The following is a 20,759-nucleotide window of genomic DNA, read 5'->3' on the forward strand; positions in this document are numbered from 1 at the left end:
ATGGAATAAGGAAATGTAAATGATTAAAATGAATTGGTATTCTGCAATGCATTTTCGAAGTTAAGATATTTATTTTCTGCAGGTTTAGCAAAAGTTTACTAAACCAAGATTTTGATTACTTGAATAGTATGTCGCTCCATATATGTTCAACAATAATGCCCTTTCGGACCACACGGTGTCGCGGCATGGGCCTGGGTCTAGGAATAGGGTAGCTCCAAACGATTAGGTTAATTTTTCTTTAACACCAACCAGCGTCTCGCCTGGTTCATTTCGAGGTGATGCTGACAATAAACAACACGCCTTTATCCATATTTGGAACAGAGAGTGAAGCTTTGAACCTGGGCCACAAATTAAAGAACAGATTTATACATAGAAAGTAGTAATAAAATTTGCAATAAGAATTTAAAAGTTAAAGTGGGGTAAACACACTAAAACATGTAAGGTCACAGGTCTACCTGGCTTACACAACCAGCACATTCCTCGGCTTCACTTAAATGTATCAAATCACGACAGTGACTGACGCCTGCAGACTACGGGTTCGAACCTGGGGTCTTTGAATTGGTATACTAGCATTTTACCAACTGTGCTAAATGGGCCTGCTTAGAACTGTTATAACTGTTAATATACAAATATATATATAAACCTTTGTTTATGTGTTTTTTGTTCCATCTGGTTTCAGCTGATCATCCAAAGTAAATGAAAAATATCAAAAGTCTTAAGATAATAACATCCAGGCTAATAACAAGTACTGGTTATTCAACTATTATTAAAAAACCTGCTCAAAATGAGTAGTGAGAGAATGTACCTTTCATTTGGCAAGTTGTTGTAAACCTTCAGGACCGACATACGGGTTTAAAAGGCATCAGTTGTAGACTCCTTATCTTTGGCTTCACCAGCGTTCGACTCTACAATTTAAAAAATAAAATATTTTAAATTACTTGTGGATGCTGGGAATGCTCCGTTCTAGCCAGTTGCGTCATGATCGAGGGTTGGTGCATCTGAAGCCCATTAAATTATACTCATTTATAAAAGTCAATCCTCATTCAAAGGAGTATGAGTATTACAAGTGTCAAGTTGTGCTCTAGTAATAACACGCAATGACTGTCAATCCGTGAGTTGTTGGCTTCCAGCTTTGCAAAAGAAAAAGAAAAACACGTTTTTGACAGGTATGTTTAATTGAAGTCCTGTGTGATAAAGCAATACACTTGATCTGGTCAATTCCAAAATAGATTTTTATACATTTAAACTCTGAATAATGTTTGATACAAGAAAACACTTAAACAACAAATGTGCATATATGGCATATTATAACAACACAGGCCGATATATTTAAATAATAACACTGATTTATATGCATATTCTTACCAATGATACCGACATCAGCCTTGATGAACCGGTTTCCGAAATCAAAGACTTCCTGGCAGTTCATCTCTGGTGATATCTCCGTCCAGTCTTTTTCATCGGTTGAAGCATGAATAGTGTGTAATTTTGCTTCACCTACGGCTGAGGCGATTACATCGCTTACAGTTGAGTTGCCAGTTATTACAAAATTTCGTGTAAATGCAGATGGTGTGTTAAAATTGAGAATTAATTGTATGTACGATCTCTGTTTCATTCCAGGCTGCCATTTTGAAAACAATTTTCAAAAATGCATCCTACTGAGTGTAACAATAGAGCAGACAACAGGGTTTACATGAATATAAATCTATTTCCACGTCCGCAGAACAAAAAAAAATGTTTTTTAGTTTTCGAAAAAAAAATGGGTGGTGGATCCGTTAACCAATTTATGTAAAAAGGCCTAACAACATCTGCGTGTATTGTTGTAGTCTTATGTGACCCTGGTGGATCGTGAAGAACCACGACCAAAAAATAATTGTGCTGCTAAGATCGAGATGTCATGATTTTTTCAAGCGCAATCCGAATGCAGACAGTATTTTGGCCTTTCCTTTGTAATTGAATTGATCGACTGTATTTTTACGACTTGGTATTGTCATATATTTTATATTGTTTTAGTTTCAGTAATGTTTTCGTCTACCTGTTGTATCACGTTTGTATTGTTTACATAGTTAAAAGATATTACGTTGCATCTTATTTATTAAGACACGTATTAACCAGTTAGATTTTGCTTAATATCTGCAATTTAAAACGATTAAGCGTAGTACTTAATAGCCGTTTTACCGTTCCACTGACTTTACATGTAGGTTGTTATGGCATGTAACACGTAATAAAGTAAGTATCGAGGTGTTGGTTTTCCAAATTAACACGCAATAATACATGTACTAGTCTACGTTATCCTTGTGCGTTGTTGGTTTTCCAAATTAACACGCAATAATACTACGTTTAGATACTAAGTGCGTAGTTGGTAATTTCAACATTTACCTACGAGGGGCGTTTAAAACTATACCAGTGTCAGTGCCATGTTTCGTAGGGTTTTTTTTCCTATGAGGTTATAACTGGAAATGTGCCAAACGCTTCTTGTAATCTTGGCGAATAACAAAACACTATGACAATACATACAGTTTATGTGTGCCTGTGCTGAAACCAACCCTTTCATCGATGAGGGCCGAACAGTTATATTGATGTCAAAGGTGATAGTGATGTCATTATATTTCTATTTCCGCTTTATTTTGGCTATATATAGAACGAATATATTGGTACCTGTCATCGGTACTGGCGTTTGATTTAGATTAATACGTGGTACGCAGACATGTTTAATAAGTGGGTAGATTGACACAGAAAAGGTATTGAATTTCAAAGGCAATACTTTGAAAAACATTGACCAGCATACAAGCGCCTACGCTGACATAATTTCATTAGTGAACGTTAACAGTACGTCATTTCCGTAAGAAATGATCCGTACAATGTGAGTTATGTTTATTTGCTATGTAAAAATGATTGTTTCATGTGTGATTAAAAAGTAGTATATGTACAGTCCTGTAGAAAATAGTTTCTGCTTTCGTTCGATGCGATCTTATTTTTTTCAAATCCAAAAACTGACAACAGTACAAAAATAGTCCGGGAACTTTTTGACTGCACCTCGTACAAACCAGTTTAGCTATTTCCATGTGGTTTTCTCAGTGACGGAGATTATTAACTCGTCAGACCATCGGTATGGAGGTAATTAATAATTATTTATGTTCGAAAGCCGTTTCAGTGTATTGGCATAACAATCCATATGAATACAAGCAATAGGTAACACGCAACGAGGTATGTAAATTTTGAACAAATGCACCTACTGGATTCAAAATTTTCAATTGCAGTTATTCACTAATGCAATGGGGAGTTTTACGCTAGGTGCCAATTGTGCATAAATCCATATTTTATTTAAAGGTTCAGCATCCTTTAAATAAAATATGGATGTATACATCTTTTGAAACGTGCTGATATCCGTTCATCGTGAAAACCTTGTTATATTTAGTCTAAATTAAAAAACATAATTTTAGTTTTAAACAATGAAACGGTTTTCTGTCAAAAATGATGATGGTATCTTACTAGACATAATACTGCTATATCTAATTTTTAAAAAGAGGTTGCGAAACATCACGAGAACGTGAACTTCTACATGTAGCTACACGTGCATGCGAATTTTCACTTCAAACTTGTACTTGTCTGAGACTGGCATAGATCACTTTCTTCATGCTTTCGTACATGTCATATTAAATATTGAACAATGGATACATGCCGTAATGACATAATGCACATATACACGTACCCGTACAAGTAGTGATTCGCAACCACGGCGTATGGAAAATTATTCACGCTGAAAAAAACATTAGGCGTAAGAATTTCTTACCTTAAGCGTATGCCTCCAATTCACGATTGAAATAATAACTGATAGCGCAGCAAAGTGAAGACTCAATTGGCTTTAACAAACCGAAAGTACAATTCTCAAAGCAACGAAAATAAATAATTTAACAAGAGAGTAAGACGCAGGATTGAAAAAATATCTGAACTATAACTAACATCTATATTAAATTACAATAAATCTGCATATTTCCAGACTGTTGAAACTTTTCTAGTTCGGTTTATCTTTCGAGCGATGTTGAAATGAGCATCATTTCAGATTGTTTATCACCTGCTCTTCCCTTTTAAAACCGCACATTCCAAATTATTTATTATTATTATTATTATTATTATTATTATTATTATTATTATTATTATTATTATTATACCAGATTTGTTGAGCGCCCTTTTCATAAAAAAATACGTTCAAGGGCGCTTTACAATTAAACACGTGACATATCGCAGATATGTGGAAATCACCAAAAGTGACATATTTTAACATATCAAACCAATTCAAGTGAAACTCATATGTTGTAAAAAAACAACACACACACACATAAAGTGTCTTAAAATGTTATATGCAATAAAATAAGCATAAAAAAGTAAAATAAGAATAAGAAATCAACAACATGAAACCAAATATATATATATATATATATATATATATATATATATATATATATATATATATATATATATATATATATATATAGAGAGAGAGAGAGAGAGAGAGAGAGAGAGAGAGAGAGAGAGAGAGAGAGAGAGAGAGAGAGTTACTGTAGTTCTGTATCGTAAAAATAAGTAGGGATAAAAACAGTCACAGTTGTTATCTATACGTTGTATGAAGTTTTGAAAAGTTGTGTTTTGAGAGCTCTTTTGAATGAATTAAGTGATGATTCTTTTCTGAGAGTGTCCGGGAGAGAATTCCATAGTTTTGCGGCAGCAACTTTGAAACTCCTATCACCGCAAGAGACCAGTCGACATTCTTGTGGCACAAGGGTGGTTGCTGCACTTGCTGATCTCAGGTTTCTAGTTGGCACGTAAACCTCTACTAAGTCGCTCATGTAAACCGTTGACTGACCATGCAAGGTCTTGAAAGTTTGAATGATAATTTTATATTTAATTCTATCTTGTATTTGAAGCCAGTGAAGGTCTTTAAGGATTGGTGTTATGTGTTCAAAACGGCTTGTTTTCGTAATGATACGTGCAGCTGTGTTTTGAACAATTTGCAGTTTGTTCGTTGTTGATTTTGGCACGCCATACAAGAGAGCATTGCAATAATCTTACCGTGATGTCACAAGCGAGTTTATGAGAGTCTTGGTGGCATCAGCGGTCAAATATGGCCGAATGTGACCAATCTGTCGTATCTGACCATAGCATGTTCGAGTCACCGAATTAACATGCTGGTCCATGTGCATGTTCGAATCAAGCGTAACACCAAGGTTTCGAACAGTTTTTGATGGTTTTATGCTCGTACCGCCAATTTCCTGTTCTAGATTTTCAACAAGTTTGGAGTGTTTTTGACTTGAAAAAAGAATTAATTCAGTTTTGTCTGCATTCAGTTTTAACATGTTTGAATTCATCCATGATATGATTTCTTTTAGGCATTGTTCAACTCGCGTGATTGTGACTACCTTTGATGCTTGGTCAGTTGGTTTAAACGAAAGATAGAGTTGGGAGTCATCTGCATAAAAATGGTGGTTTAGACGATCGTTTTTACAGTTTACTTTTTCGTAATTTACCGCATGTTTTAAAGTGCTTTTAATTGGTTTCTTTTAGGCAACTTTAAATAAATTGCTAGAATTTCATCGCCGCCCGAGCCTCTTCTTCTACCCACAGCCCCTTTAATTAATTGACTAAACTTAAATTGTTGAACTGGGCTCTGCATTTGCGTATCGGTCCGGTATTGTCCGGGAACGGCATTTATTCATATCAGCCAGTGTCGATGTATTCACATGTAAAAAAAGTAGAATTGTTACAATGGTGTTCGTGGTGATTCAAGTCTAAAAAGGACACATTTCTTATAGACTAGTGTGAATGTGCATCTTCGGGCGAGCACACACTGCTTGACCTTTACAATGAATTTTGTCGGGTTAATTTGGTAATACAAATCGTCCATAGCAAACAATGCATTTAATTCCCGTACCCGTGCCTTTTCCTGTGGAAGTAAGTGCGATCAAAGGGAGTGTGACCCATCGACTGGAATTGCAGATATTGTTTCATTTCTGATAATTGCTCTGATTGCGGAAGTCTCCTGTTGGACATAATTATATCTACCAAACCGAAAGGTGTACTCCTTGAACACTATTCTAAGGCAAAATAGGGTATTAGAAACCCTGAAATACTGAAAGCTTCAAGGGGTCTTCGCCCCCCTTGTCCCCCCACCAGGGCTTTGCCCGGGACCCATCGGGGGCCTTTAGCGGCCCCCTGAACCCCACGCAGACATTTTCAGGATTGGCAACTTGGCCCTGTTATCATCCCTGGTAACAGAAAACAGTTAGTCAAAGTCGGAGATCCACAATCTCCAATTACTCACTGTTACTTCTGGTGTACCTCAAGGGTCCATATTGGGTCCATTATTATTTGCATTGTATATATCAATGTTATTGCTACATGGAATGATAAGATAAATATATATATATATATATATATATATATATATATATATATATATATATATATATATATATATATATATATATATATATATATATATATATATATATATATATATCTTATCATTCCATGTAGCAATAACATTGATATATACAATGCAAATAATAATGGACCCAATATGGACCCTTGAGGTACACCAGAAGTAACAGTGAGTAATTGGAGATTGTGGATCTCCGACTTTGACTAACTGTTTTCTGTTACCAGGGATGATAACAGGGCCAAGTTGCCAATCCTGAAAATGTTAGAAATTGAACATAAGCTTCAAATTAATCTAAATTGCATAGAAAAATGCTGCAAGGTAAATAGTATGTTATTGCATCCAATTAAATAAAAAAACATGGTCATTGGAACATCATTTAAAACGAAACGATCATCTGACTTGCATTTGTTAATAAATGGAACTTCGTTAGAAAATGTTAATGCCAAAACACTTCTTGGTATTTACATTGATAATAATCTCAAGTGGCATTCCCAGACACAATTTATCTGTAAAAAGGTAAATTAAAAAAAATCGCTATTAAAAAGGTTATCTATTATCTGACTGATGAAATGAAATATATGTTCTATAACTCACATATACTTCCGTTATTTGATTACCGTTGTCATATTTGGTGCAAAGGCAATGGTTCAAATGTATATGAAATAAACATTCTACAAAGAAGAGTAGCAAGAATAATATTAAAAAGACCAAAGCGATCTTCATCTTTTAAACTGTTGCACGAGTTAAAATGGTTAACTTTAACAAATATATGTTACTATCATACTGCCGTTCTTGTTTATAAAACCATACATGATATGGTACCAACATACATGTCAGATCTTTTAACATTTTCAAATGATGAATACTATACTCTTAGTTCGGTTTCCAAAAAGGAATGGAATGAAATACCTGTAGAAGTAAGAAATGTCCATAAATTGGTAACGTTAAATTTAAGTATAAATTTTTCCTTTTGAATAAACATTCTAGTTAATATTTGAACTCCGACTGAATATATGTAAACACTTTGTTTAAACGTTATATATATATATTCATTATTATAATTCTAACTTATTGTAAAATAAATTGGGTGTTTGTCGGTAAGGGCTTGAAATTTGGGTAATTACCACAGTTTATTTTTCATTACTGTTTCATATGATGATTTATTTTATCCTTTTGCTATTTGAATGATAGTATACACGTGTGAATTGTATACATGTGTTTACCATAATTAACATGTTTAATTATGCATTAATGCTTTATATTACTTGTTGTTTATCGTATTTGATGATATTTGAATACTAGTATGTATACATGAGTGAATTGTGTAAAGATGTCATTATGTTTTGATTTAGAAGGCCATATTGAAAATATGATGTTTTATAGTTGACACTGTAATTATGTCATAATGTGTAACCTTCTTAAAATAAAGATGTTATTATTATTATTATTATTATTATTATTATTATTATTATTATTATTGCATAGTTTCCAAGAACACTTCGATACAAAAAGTGTCAATGAATGCAAACGCACGTAGCTAGTGTTAAAATGTCATAGCTTTAGACAAAAAAACACACATCGTTTTCAAATGTATTCCTTTTAAATGCTCTGTAGTGGTTTTTATTTGTTTGTTTTTTGAGTATTTTGTGCGATGCAATTTGTACAAAAATGCATTTTCTAAAGTATTTCAAATTTGGCAAACGCATGTTGGCATTTTCGTACGTAGTCTACCTAAAATGGCAAACGCGCGTAGGCGTCTTATAATAAATATTTTAAGGTATTTGTCGTTGGCCTTTAAAAGTAAGGATTTTTGTTCTTCTAATTCTAATATCCATTACTATTGCGATAAGATTTTTTAATTTATATATTATTATTATTATCATAATGATTATGGTCATAAGCATAAGGGAAAGTGAAACGCTTAATGTAGTTTTACTAAACCAGATAAGTCATCATTTTAAGATTTTAATAAGCGTGTGTTTGCATGAGACTTGTTATGGTTATCATTATCACAATATCTGTCATTAGCAATTATCATGACAGTATAATCATCACAAAACATGAAGGATGATAAAATAAAAAGTTCATCAAACATGTTTAAATATGTTTAAACGTTTATCCCCATGCGATCTGTTACGAGCATCTTAGAAGATTTGCGTCTGGCTCGCTCCCAGCGCACATAAAGGGTCCTCTTCTGTCTATTTATCGAAACAGGCCCGTTTTTTTATTGTAATCCGGCTCTTTGTATCAAACGTGTGGTTCCTGTAATGTGACATTACAAAAGCTGAATGATGGAGATGAACATTTAACAAGCACTGTTTAGTTGCATAGTTATTTGACTCTCTGTATACCACCGGTATGGCTGGATGTGAGTTTGTTCGTGAACTCATATTTCCCACAAGGCCTTTTTTTAATAAATTGGTTAATGGATCCGCCGCCCAATTATTTCGAAACTCCAAAATATCAATATTCATTATAATATTGAGGCATTGAAGACATTTCGTTGCATAGAAATCAAAACGTACTTAAGCATTTCAAATGTCATTCACATGTATCTATGAACATGTCTTTCCTGTTTGTTGTTATTTTGATCTTTTGATTTTGGGTTTGTCCACAATTGCTATGAAAAAAACATGTACATTATTTGTAAAAAAAATAGTATGAGTATGAAATCCTTTTTTGTTATTTTTTTCACACCACCCGTCCAACATTTTTTCAAAAAAAATCCGTTAACCAATTAATAAAAAATGGCCCAACACTCCTGCACAATATCGTGCCAATGTTTGTAACGTATCATTACTTTATACAATTTTCTTTACAATGGATATGTTATAATTAACACGTTTTTAGTTGTTAAAGGCTAACGACAAATACGTTAACTCCTTACTATAAGACTTTTAGTCTTTAGATTTTTTTTAGGTAGACTACGTACGTTTGCCTCATGAAAATACCAACGTGCGTTTGCCAAATTTATAATACCTCAAAAATGCATTTTTGTACAAATTGCATCGTATAAAATATTCAATAACAATTAAAACAAATAAATACTGAGCATTTAAAAGGAATACATTTGAAAACGATGTGGGTTATTTGTCTAAAGCTATGACATTTTTACACTAGCTACGTGCGTTTACATTCCTGGACACTATTTGTATCGAAGTGTTCTTGGAAACTATGCAAGCATGAATAGTGACCAATACACCGATCGAAAGATAAAACAATGCATTCTTTTTTGCGCTCAGTCACTTTAACGAACTCTCGCGTATAACAAAAATATCGATAAGAAACTTACATGGATTCAATCGAGCCAAAATACTACTTGCGTTTGCAATTGTGGTAACATGACTTTTTTTGTTCTTCACCGATGATATATAGGGTGCAGCAAAACACATGATTTGCGGGTTTTTATAATCTAGAAATATTTGTATATGGTTCCTTATACACTACAAAAGAGCATACGCATGAACACAAATTTCAGAGTTAAAAAGTCATCTAAGAAAAAATAAGAAATAAAATGTTATCCCCTTCCTCCATTTAAAAAAAATCTGGATGAATAAATAGCAATTTATTTGTATTGGCCTAAGTAAGAACTCGGAAACAGAGAAATATCACAAAAACACACACACAAAAATATCACAAAAGGAAGATATTTTCATAGAGTTATTATGATTTACAATTAAAATGGGACAAACATCAACATAAAGACATATATTTTTTATAGGATAGCCCATAACGTGTTACAACTTATTTCCAATGGGTTCAACAGAATTTACTAAATTGTCATATATCTTCAATGCCGAGGAAAAATATCAGGCATCCGAAATTCATCTTAAATAACATTTCGCCTTTCTTACGAGTAATGCAGTTGACTTTAAATAAAATTTGAAAAAAATATAATAAGAAACGCGCATTATGTTCAAACAATTAGAATATTAAAAGTTTAAGTTCGGACACACAACCCTGATACATGCTGATATAAACATACATTTTACTGTGCGTTTTGCTGATTTTCAATATATTTTGAAACGTAGTACCAATAAACATTTGTGAGTGAACTTATGTCCCTTGGTCGACTGAGAAAATAAAACGTCGAGTGTCAGTACCCGCTTACGACGATCTTATTATCTATATGTTATTGTGTAAAACTACTTTTCGTGCAAATCGATGCTTTGATAACCAGTTTCCGTAAATTTGCTAATAACGCTTAGATATGTCGGAAAGCTATCCTACTTTCGTTTTAGAATATAATCTATTTAAATATATAATGTAGGTCTAAAATGATATAAGTTCATATTTATAGATATGAATTAGATAATTCCCCAAAAATAGAAATCAAGGAATCTCATTCAAAAATTGTCTACTTTTTGTGGGTGTTAAAAAGAATCAAGGTGCATACATTATTGCATTCATAAGCAAATATGTGTGCTCGAATTCAGAAGTGCGTCTTAATAAAGGATATTTTTCTCAACTTCATTAAATCTAAAATATGTATAAACGTCACGAATGGCAATACATCGATTTATAATTTTTTCAACTTTTTGTTCATTCTTAACGATGACTTCAGTTTAATTCTCACATATATGTAGCAAAAAAGTGACTAAGGTAAGTTCAATATACTGCTAAAATCCACAACGATCTTTATTGAAACGGCCCCTTCGGAAAGTTTCATGAAATAATCTTAAGTCGTAATGTTATTCAATAATCTTAAATCTGTCGAATCGTAAGACATGTCGATATGTATTTTTTTTTATAATCGTTGTTTTCGTTGTGATTAAAATTCGCACAAGTATGAAGCAAAATATCGAAAATATGCTTATATGTATAAACAATACGTCGGAAAGCAAAGTTTGTCTTCCAAAACAGACTTTAAAGGGACTGTACACCAGATTGGTAAAAAAACAACAGTTTTTTTCTGTAACGAGTATCAGGACAATTATCTAATAGAATGTGTTACGCTTTGATATCATAATTGTAAAACAAGTACCAAAATGTAAAAAAAATGTGTCGGTTTCGAACCCGTGTCGCCAAAATTACACAATTTAACATGCGTTTTATATATATCATATCCATGTTGTTGCATACATTGTAACCTGAATTAGTAAATAAAACGAGTTTTGAGTTGAGTTGAGTTAAGTGCAGTCCAGCGTCATATCCTCTGAGCAACGACGGCTTAATCAAATTGGGTGACCTAATTAAGCTACAAACCTACCTCGGTAATATCACGTGATAACACCGACTAGCCAATCACGCATAAAGAATGAATTCTACCAGGTAGACATACCCAGTAACCTTTTTAATGAAAAAATACAACATATACGGCTAAACTTAAATAAATTGTAAACTATGTGGTTCTTCAGTAAGTAAGTTTCAATGCATTGTACACATCGATGCCAAGTTTATGTCAGTTTTCGACAATTTTTTTTTTCGCTATTTTATCATACGGAGTACAGCCCCTTTAAAAAGATAACTTTACTATTTATTCATCCTAACAAATAAAACACGACGTATAGTCTACGCCGCTTACATAGGCATGCCTTCTGTATTTCATTAGAGTTTGATTGAGAGTTGTGTTTATTTAAAAACTTCGACAAACCTTTTCACAAAACCGCCGCCTGTCAAAACATAATTTTGGAAAAAGGTTTGTCGAAGTGTTTGAGGAACTAATAAACTAACCAAACTCCGGTAATAAATCGAAGGCGTGGCCCTTTGTTTCATTTAAAATGGTAACTGAGATAATGAGAAGTTATATTTGTATTAAGTCATCATTCAAAGCAAAACGTTGCCGTCCGATGTAGCATTTTGAAGTAATTTATCACGTGGTATACACACACTGTTATATAGCGACAGCAATATCATAAGTCACAAGAACATTACCTTATGCGTACATACATTTTACAGGTAAAAGGGTTTATTGCAAACACAAAACTTCTTAAAGAGGGTTAGGGTTATAGCGTCATATAGCTAGAGAAATACAAACAAAACATAAACATGCTGAAAACGATAGTAAAACTAAGCGAAAAATCCAAACAGTGAATGTCATCAGTCAGGAATTCCATCACAACAGTAAATCAATTTTTAGGATTTTTGAGAATTTCCATCAAACCAACTGCAACAAAAAAGAGTAATTAAATACACCAGGTGCAGCATTTCGGAGGGGTGCAAGTCAAAAGGTGACACTCCCTGACCTACGCCCCTCTAACGTCAAATCCTGGAACCGCCCCTGTGCTGTGAAAAGGAGAAATGTATAGGGAATTAAATGCTCGCAATAAAATAAATTTTATAATTGTAATGCATTATCGTGTATAACTCATTTGACTTTAATGATAAAAACAAAACAAAACAACAAATGAATTAAACAAGAAATAAAACATTAAAATTAAAAAATACACATCATAAGCATACGTACAAAATGACTTTTTGAATAGAAACACCATGTTTAGAAATAGAATAAGATATATTATATAACCGGGTTGAGGGCTGCCATGGAGACACTCTCATCATTGTATTTGAATGGGGAAATAAAACATATATTCCAAGCTCCGAGTAACGTTTTATGAATATGTTCACACGCGCGCGCACGTATCTTAAAGATGCTCTCTTATTCCCATGTAAGATTTACAACAATTAAAACTTTAGTTTAAATATTCCAAAATGGATGAATAATTGTCGAACAATGGTTACCGAGTTGAATTTGAAAGAAATAATCATAAAACACAGTTAAAGGGGCTGTCATCGCGTCATGGAACATGTGAACATAAATGCAGCATCCAGTATATTCGGAAAGGTAATTTCAATAGGCATATTGGGGTGAACCCCTTGGTTGACTAAGAAAAAAAGACAAGCGTCAGTACCCGCTAGCGACAATCTTATGATATAAGTATAATTGTGTGGTTTACCAAACCTTCCTTTCGTGTAAAGCTTTAAAAGCAACTGTGCACCAGGCCCCGATATCACGAAAACACTTAAGTCTAATCTTAAACTCAATCTCAATTTATTTTACCATATATCATCAAAATTTATCGAATTGCTTTTATGCTTTTTACACATTTATAAACTGCATTCTATCACTGAACCTTGAGTCTAGATTCCAAGGGAAACATATTCTACAGTCAAAAATGTACTTGAGTGCAATCTATTGCCTTTAAACAATTTCTCATGTATATTTTTGCTCTACCATTAGTTTTCTTTGAAATATTGTCAAAATCTTTCAATAACACATTCTATGAAAAGATATGTTTCCAAAAAGTATAAAAAAAATGCAAAATTTTAAATAATACTATGCTTTATTGTAGTAAAATGAGTTGAGGTTGAGATTGAGGTTTGTCTTTTGTAAGAAAAAAAGAAAATTGTCGAAAACTGACATTAACTTGGTATTAATGTGTACAATGCATTGAAACTTATTAACTGAAGTACCACATAGTTTACAATTTATCTAACTTTAGCAGTTATTTCGTATTTTTCCATTAAAAACGACTACTGGGTATGTCTACCTAGTAGAATTCATTCCTTATGCGTGATTGGAAGGTCGATGTTATCACGTGATATTACCAAGTTAGGTATAAAGCTTAAATATACCACACTTTCAAATTAAGTCTTCGTAGCACAGTGGATACTACACTTAGGCGACATGTGTTCGAACCCGGTCTCCGACACATTTGTTTTACATTTTGGTACTTTTTTTACAATTATGATATCAAAGCAAATAACACATTCTATTAAATAATTGTCCTGAGATTCATTAAAGAAAAAAAACTTTTTTTGGTGCCAATCTGGTTTACAGTCCCTTTAAGGATAATGTCCCATGCAAAAATATCGGAAAACCATCCACGCTTGTTTTAGAATATATTATATTTAGATAGTACGTTAGGTCTAAAAATATTATAGTTTGATATTTATAGAAATGAATGAGAAAACCTCCTAAATAGATTTGAAGAAATCCCATACGAAATTTTCTTACTTTTTGAGGATTGTTTCAAAAGCATCAAGCAAAGCAATAGTTTAGGTGTATAGATTATTGCATTCATATGGCAATATGTGCACGAGCTCAGAGGCCTATTCTGATAAAGGATTTTAGTATTAATTTCAATACTTCTAGATTTGTATTAACGTCAAAAGTGGCAATACATCGATTTGTTCAACTTATTGTTGTTGTTGTTGTTGTTTTTAAATCTGACTTAAATTTTATTTACACATACATGTATATGTAGCAAATAGTGAAAATATGACACTAAGGGCATTTTGTTGGTAATAAACAAGTTTTGCTTATATTTTTGTTTCACGAACTGTGTATTTCTTGAAACCGTTCCTCCGAGGTGGTTTCGGCGGTTCCTTCCTTTTGAAAACAAGCTCAATTAAAAAAAAACACAACATCGCCACGAGTGTTGAAACACCGTTTAGTGGAAACAAGCAAACGGCCATCTACGGTATTCTTGGTTTAAAGAAATTAAGAAGTAATGGCTTCATGCAGAAGCTCCACCATGTTGTTAAACCCTACACAAAACCATGTATTTGTTACTTCAAGCTTAACTTCCAAAATAGTTTTCCAAACCCTTGAAACTAAAACTAAACTAGATTGGTATCACCAAATACGCATTAAAAGTTGACTAAACGCCGTTTATTCGTGAAGTTCTTCAATAATCTTAAATTTGACAAAGCGTCAAACATGTTAGTTAGTTGATTTTTTGTTAATTTGATCAAACTTTTGTTTTCGTTTTCATTGCTGGCTTGAGTCATATTCACACAAGTATGTAGCAAAATAACGAATATATAAAAGGGACGAAATATTATTACGCACATGAACATTGCATTATTCGCACATACATTTTTCTGATAAAAGTGTTTATTGCAAACTCCAAAAACGAAAGTAGAACTAAGCGGGAACGTCATCAGTCAGGAATTCCATCACAACAGTGAATCTATTATTAGATTTTCGGGGAATCCCATCAAACCATGGCGATAAATAAAATCAAAGCACTGAAAGCGCTGAATGCGGCAATGCCTTGATTTTCTTATTTGTTTGATTACTAAAAGTGAAAATTATATTGACATAAAATTTTCATCATGAAAACCTTTGATTCAAGTGGCGACATCAGAATTTCAAATGTGCAATAATATGTATTATTTTGACTGAGTCGATATTCTTTTATGAAAATTCTGTAGACACAACAATTTAACATTGGCAATGGGTTTCGACTGTATTTGTTAAGGAAATTTTGTCAAAAATGTTAAAGCATCTTTCGAAAAGAACAAAATACAAAATTTATAATGTCGCCATTAGTACATATTTAAATGTTGTAGTTTCAACATTCGATGCCGCGATCTCTTTGATTCTTAGTGTGAAATGTTGTATGTCGCTTCAGCTCAACTTTCATGTAACAAAAACAAGAGTGTCAAAATGGCACTATATCGCTCACCTAATGAAAATGACCTATTGAGATCATTGGCTATTAAGGTTCTTTAGCTTGTCCAGGATGTGAGTGGTTGTCGATAGGTTTGTTAATGATACTGAATATACAGTAAGTAAGTTGGTGCTCAGTATTATCTGCCTGCTGAGGAAGTTTTTTAACACTTTTGGTAAGAGCCACAACATCAGACTGGTCTGGGAAATGTAGTTTTAATAAGAAAATATTTTTAAAATAAGACTTTAATATTATTAGTATATAGAAGCATATAGAAAACCTTGTGCCACAGTGGCAGGGCCAGTTTGGACCCTAAGAACATTTGAACCAACTGGGTAAATAACCATCCTAGGACCCCCAAGGCAAGGCACACTTCGACCACAGGAACATAATTTGAACTGTCTTAATTAACAGCCACTTCATTAGGATATAACAAATTATTAAAAGTCTTGGTCATGTGCTTAAGGGAAAGTTCTTACTAATAAAATAAAACGGAAACCAGGGACCGCTTAGACAGGGACTTTTTTTGACCACAGGCAATTTTTTTTTTTACAACCTTGGTGAAGGACCACTACATGAGGCTGAATTGGTTGGTCATCGAGCGGGACAAGTGAGTTGTCTACAGTTTTCTCCACAACATAACACAAGACAACTCTCTCGCATTATGTCATGCCAATGGGAGTGATTTAGTCTACTTTGATGTACCAAACGAGAACACTACCAGGCAGTATAGCTGTAAGCAAGTTTCTTCATTAATCTAAAATAATAGATGTGTTATACGAGATTCTTCTTATTCAGGATTTGAGATATCACAAATCGTAAAACATCTGTCGTCATACAATTTGACCTCTGCAATAGCAGGCTCGATGATCAACTAATTTTTACCATTTGGCAAGCGTGTATGACTAATTCTGCTGCTGATCAGGGAGTTATAAAGGTGTTTTGATGACATAACCTACTTAAAGTGTATAACTGTCAAACGTTTTTGTTGCGGTATTTCTATTTTCACTTCGAATCAACCTCTTGCAAGTTGGGACCTTGACCGCGCTCTCGCACCATGTCTTAAATGCAAAGAGCGTTTTCATTGTATGGCTATCGTTGACTTTCCTGGTTTAAATGATGTAATTGGAAAAGCCTTCAAATGTTGTCCAAAGTGAAAGTAGAAATACCGCAACAAAAAACGTTCGCTTTGGATAAAAACGCGTCTTACTCAACGAGTACACAACGATAGGGATGATACTTAAAGCTTCTCTTTGAAATGCATGCGCAAAGTTTGCATGTCAGAAAGCGTACGCATAAGTAGTCAATTCTATTCCAATTCCGTTCGACTTCCATTTGCAATATCCAATGCTGCATGCCACGAAATTGAATTGCATGAAATTGTTCGTGTCATTTATCCCATGTTACTCACAGTAAGTGTAATTTAAACCATATGATAATGTATATCATTCCATGGACAGCCAAACTCAATATCTGCTTATGCTGAATAACTTCACTTGATTCTTGAACTTGTATAAATTCATGCTAAATGCTTCTTTGTTCTGTTTCGTTCTTCGTACAAGCCAACATGGCTGCTGTTTTATCCGACCGATGTCAAGTACAGGATAAAGCTGGCGTCACATTAGTCGTCCGCAAATAATGTTTTGGAAACTTCAATATCGGTCATGTACATGTTATTTTAGAAACAAAAACTGTTAAATTGGTCGAATTGTTTAAATTCGAACATCATTACACAAATAAAGTACCGGGTATGAACAGTGAAAGTCTCAACTATGTATATTTGGAAATTCTTTTTCGGGCGGATTCACAATTCACTTGTCCAAAATTGTTCGGCTTTTGATATAGTCGTGGAGTAATATAATCATTTTTATTTGTACATAACTGGTATGTTAAATTTGAAAAAAATAAAGTACATCATTCAGTATTTACTGATGAAAAACACTGCCGATGAAAATTTTAACAAGATAAACCTTTACCGCGGCATTAAGATTTTCCGTCATGAGTTGGAAAGCTATTTTCAGCCTGCTCAAATTCCATTAAGTCATTACAAAAGCGGCATTTCCGATTTCATGTCAAAATTGTTGAAATTGTGTGTCAAAACGGTTTTGTGCAAATTAGATTGAAAAACTGCAACAAATAAAAATATATATCATTTAAAAAACAATTGAAAATGATTTAACTGCTTGTACTGAAACCGCTTTGACACACAATTTCAACAATATTGACATGAAATCGGACGCCTGTAAAAAAGCAGAATATTATATAATAAATAATTGGGTATATATTAAATACACAGACAGCATAACTAAACGATTTTTTTTTGAAAAAAAAACAAACAACTTTTGGCAATCTGCAACTTTTTTAAATCAAACTACACTAAGAGTCTTTAAAAACGCTGTGGAAGTCGTTTATCCTGAACACTTTTCGAAGCACATGTATTCCTCAGTTTAAGTATATTCGTCAATAATCATTTTCATAAAAATATATAGCAAAATTTACATAAAGGGATGTAAAGAAATGAGATTATGATGATAATAAAGTATAACGCTCTCATATTAGCGATATTTTGGCGTTCTTCTAACTGGGGAATTTGTAGCCATGTTACTATATATTTTAATATACTTTTATCCGAGCCTAAATCATGTGTTGTTTATTTTTGGTTTTAATCATTTAAGTCAAATGAGTCACCCCCAATGAATTCACTGAATGCCTTAATAAAGTGTAACCAGGCCCCTATAGATATTATTTTTGATTTATTTGACGCTTTTCTTTACTTTATTTTAAACTATAACTCAGAAGTGTGGTGTAATATTTAGTATGAGAAAAAAGTGGCTAATGTATTAAGTCTCTGTATTGATCCTGTAGCATTCATTGGTCTGGAAATACAATTACCACTTTTGTCATTGTTAAATTTCATAAAGTATTTGATAATACGGATATAACGCTCAATTTACAATGGAAATCTACCTCGCTCTCCATTAAGTGAACATGAATTAGTGGGGCGCTTTCTTTTCAATTTGCTCTAGCAAAACTTTCTATGTACCCTTTTATAAATTGGGTATCTGAATGTTAAGATATTCTTCAGTTGGCCGGTTTTGTTGACAATTGGCTTTCCAAGTCTGTTAATATAAAGCATTTGTCACCATGTTTGGAAATAGACAAAGAGTTATTTCTATAACAGGGTGGAGGGCTGCTATGGAGACACACTCAGCATTGTATTTGTATGAAGAAGTGAAACATAAACTCCAAGCTATGAGTTATAATTTATTTATTGAAAATAAGGAACTATTTCAGCAATTCTTTTTTTCTTATTTATTTATTTAATTATTTTATACTTATTTTATTTATTTATTTATTTATTTATTTATTTATTTATTTATTTATTTATTTATTTATTTATTTATTTATTTATTTATTTATTTATTTATTTAGTTATTTATTTATTTATTTATTTATTTATTTACTATACTATTTTAGCAATTCTTTTTTTCTTATTTATTTATTTATTTATTTTTACTTATTTTATTTATTTATGCATGGCATATAATATCCAGGCATACCTTATTTTTCTTTTCGTGTTTATTACGATAAGATGTTTATGCTTAAGTTAAATAAACATTATTCTCTGTTCTTTTCGAATCTTTCCATCCTATGCACAAAATTTTGTCAGAAGGAAAACTAAACATAAAACAACGAATGGGATCTTATTCGTCATTTAATGTCATCAAAACACTGTCCGCCTGGGAATTATTTTTTGTGAGGTAGGATACCTGTCTCCGTAACAAATGCGCGAATTGCATTTGTCAGACTATTCTTTTTATAATAAGACAACGGATATGTCCACAGCCCAGCAAAGTAAATAACAAAACATGTTTTAATAAAGATACTCAGTAGTGTTTTAAAAACGAAAATGAATTTGAATGTTCGAATTAACACGTGACAAAACGGCTAGTTTTGTAGTAGCCAAGCCGAGACAAAGATACACTAAACGATGTTGCCGTGAAGAACAAATGTCTCGACACACCCTTAACAAAACATTTTAGAAGAAGAAACATTCAAATTCAATTAATCTGTCATGTAAATTTTTCAAAATGACTTGTAGGTCTAAACCACATGTTATCATGAACTTCTTGCTAGATAATAACATAGCCATCCATAGCCTGGTCCATCTTATTAGGGCCATGTCTTTTAATGCATCTATCAGACAGACATGTAACCTTTGCAGGTTGCCCTACTAGCACGCAAAGTGTGCGTTCCCAATTTTAAACCGGGTGCAACAAAATACAATGTGTTAACGATACATACGTTTATCCTAGTGTAACTTAATTTCATGTTTTTATACATCAAGAAATGTACGCTTTTAGACTGAAAAATAGGCATATTGATTGCAAAATTGACAAACTAGCTAATTTCACATGGCGTTGAATCATATTGTGCGGGCATGTAACAAGACTAAGACCTCTCGACCCTCTCAGTAGACTTCTGCCATGCTTCGTCTTATTCTTATAACAATATGATCAGTTTAAAACCTTATATCTGAACAATCCAATCTCGTCATAGCATTAAAACGCATTGCATATCATTGCTAAATCTCATGCATAAGTAAGACGTGAATCATTTGAAAACTTTTAGAAAGACACTGTCAATAACGTCAATTCTTCCCTTAGGTTTAGATGTAAGCTTCTTCGCTGCATCACCCAGATACTTAACATTTGGATCCTCCAAATTGATAATTGAATGCACTCACTTTATAGCATATATTGCAGAAGAAATAATACGTCACACTTTCCTTGATCTAATAAATGTCATATATAGAGAGAGTTACAGTGGTTGAACTGGCAGGTTATGCCTTAATATTCTTTGCAGCACAAAAGACATATTGTTTTCAAACACCGAGTTCTTTTATTTTGTACAATCAGCAC

At 32.9% G+C, this 20,759-nt stretch overlaps 1 protein-coding gene across 1 annotated transcript in view; it reads right to left on the reverse strand.

The window, feature by feature from the left end:
* The window catches only part of LOC128208806 (TNF receptor-associated factor 3-like), a 65,469-nt gene extending 61,491 nt beyond the window's left edge, over window positions 1-3,978 (reverse strand). The window contains exon 1 of the mRNA XM_052912423.1: window positions 3,794-3,978. The gene's annotated coding sequence lies outside the window, so the exon portion shown is untranslated. The remainder of the gene's footprint in view (window positions 1-3,793) is intronic.
* Window positions 3,979-20,759: the final 16,781 nt, after the last annotated feature.

Source organism: Mya arenaria, chromosome 11 (genome assembly GCF_026914265.1).
Source record: "Mya arenaria isolate MELC-2E11 chromosome 11, ASM2691426v1".
Lineage (NCBI taxonomy): Eukaryota > Metazoa > Mollusca > Bivalvia > Myida > Myidae > Mya > Mya arenaria.